The 318-nt window shown below is 55.7% G+C and overlaps 1 protein-coding gene across 2 annotated transcripts in view; it reads right to left on the bottom strand.

Annotated features, from left to right (window-relative positions):
- LOC119592548 (pumilio homolog 2-like) overlaps positions 1–318 on the bottom strand; it is a gene marked incomplete in the record, with an annotated part of 245,467 nt that overhangs the window by 20,617 nt on the left and 224,532 nt on the right.

Raw genomic sequence — 318 nt, forward strand, 5'->3', positions numbered from 1 at the left:
AACACCAGTGAGCTGTGTTGTCCAGGCTGCTCACGTCCACGCCAACCCTCCTCCCGCGAGACCGCTCATCCGCCGCTCACGTTCTGACACCCACCGCACCAACTCACCTTCCCCTCCGCCATTCCCTCCCTCTGCCGCGCCACCCTGGTACTTAAACTACACACTTGGGCCCTCCCCTCACATTCCTTCCACTCTGCATCACTTTTGAAACACTCAACGGCACATACAGACACACTATCTCAGCCACGCACTCTTTTCCAACACCATACAAAAAGGGGGGAAATCTCCAGTGACTAAATGCAATTTCCCGGCCTATGT

Source organism: Penaeus monodon, chromosome 30 (assembly GCF_015228065.2).
Source record: "Penaeus monodon isolate SGIC_2016 chromosome 30, NSTDA_Pmon_1, whole genome shotgun sequence".
Taxonomy (NCBI): Eukaryota; Metazoa; Arthropoda; class Malacostraca; order Decapoda; family Penaeidae; genus Penaeus; species Penaeus monodon.